Raw genomic sequence first — 2,122 nt, 5'->3', positions numbered from 1 at the left:
GGATCTGTAGAGGTGGTTCAGCAAGCTCAAAATGTGTTGTTTACTTCCATTCGGTAAAAAAGTTGATAAAGCACGAAATAAATCCTCTTAAATTAAGGTAATGAAATTAACACAGGTTTAAAACGGTGATTAAATTTTTATTTTATTATAGTAATATTATAGAATTAATTTTTTTCGGTCAATTTTATTATAATTATTTTATTTATTTTAAATTATAAATACTAAAGCATAAAACTTTATTACATGGGATATAGAATTTTTTGAATTTTTTAAGAATATTTGTTGTATGTGAAAAAATAAAAATTGTTAGCTCTCTAATCCACCAAATAACATATTCAGTTATAGAATTCTACCCTCTTTAAAATAACATATAAGATATCCTTTTTGATGTGTTATATTTTAATGAGTGTTTATTTATTTTAATTTTTTAATAGAATTTGTTAGATGACTAATTTATCTAATAAAATAAAAAATAAAAAATTGATTTCGAATCATTAAGATTCGTTAAAAATTTAACAAAATATTTGAAAAAAATATTATATATTACTCTTTTATTTTTCACACAAAATCTCTTATTTCTAACAAAAATTAAATAAAAATTCAGACCTTAATAAAAAATAATTGCAAACTAGTTACATTAATTTTTAAAAAATAAGATATAAAGTGTTTCAATTTTTTTTCATATAATTCAAAACCAAATTGTATAGAATAAATTTTTAAATTTAAAGATCTACTTGACACGATAAACTTTTCAAATTGAAAATTTTCACAGCAATACATAAAGTTACAAAGCAAGCTAAGCTACTTTGTGAAATCATCAACTCTACTAATAATTACGGATTTTTTATTTTTATAAATTAAATAAATATAATAATTACTAAAATAAATAATTTTAAAAATATTTACCAAAATAAATATCCTTTTCTTATCTCGTTTACACTGTTAACTAGATAATTTTGCATGTATCTCGTTTACCGTGTAAACAAGATAAGAGAGGGATATGCGATACGTGTTTATCTTGTTTATACTGTAAATGAGATATATGTATTTTTTTTAAAAAAATACTTGAAAATAATAAAAAATATTAATAATATCAATAATCCAAACTTTTTACATGTAATTAGTACATAAAAAAGTTGATAGAAGAGATTAAAATGAATATGTTTGATTAATTTTAGTCTATTTTAAATGATAGGAATTAACACCGTTTACTTAAAAACCATTTGTAACTACCTATTACTATTTATTTAATAGGGAGTAATTACTCATTACTAGTTACCATTTACACATGATTTATTTAATGGGCAGTAACTACCCGTTACTAGTTACCCGTTACTATTTACACGTAATTTATTTAATTAGCCTATTTTTTTTACGGGAGTACATATAAATTTTATTTGTTGCATGGGAGTACATAAAAATTTAAAATATAATTTAAGTAAAAAATATTTCATATTATATATCAATAGAATAGTAACATGTATTAATTGGGTCATTAAATAAATCACGTGTATTTAAATTATATTTTAATTTTTTAAAATAGGTAATGGGTAATGGGTAATGGATAGTTATTGCCCATTAAATAAATAAATATGGATAACTAGTAATGGGTAGTTAGTGTCCATTAAATAAATCACGTGTAAATAGTAATGGGTAGTTATTGCCCATTAAATAAATCACGTATAAATAGGTGATGGGTAGTTATAAATGGTTTACAAGTAAACGTGTTAATTCCTATTATTTAAAATAGATTAAAATTATCACACATATCCATTTTAATCTCTTCTACCAATTTTTTTATGTACTAATTGTATGACAAAAGTTTGGATTATTGATATTAAAAATATTTTTTATTATTTTCAAATTTTAAAAAAAATACCATATATCTCGTTGTATATCTCGTTTACACGTATATATGTCGTTTACAGTGTAAACGAGATAAACACGTGTCGCATACATCTGTCTTATCTTATTTACACTGTAAACGAGATACATGCAAAATTATCTTATTTACTATGTAAACGAGATAACAGATGAGTATTTATTTCAGTAAATATTTTTAAAATTATTTATTTTATTAATTATTACATTTATTTAATTTATAAAAATAAAAAATCCTCAC

This window comes from Arachis ipaensis, chromosome B10 (genome assembly GCF_000816755.2).
Source record: "Arachis ipaensis cultivar K30076 chromosome B10, Araip1.1, whole genome shotgun sequence".
Lineage (NCBI taxonomy): Eukaryota > Viridiplantae > Streptophyta > Magnoliopsida > Fabales > Fabaceae > Arachis > Arachis ipaensis.
Note: the sequence above shows the minus strand (reverse complement) of the source record.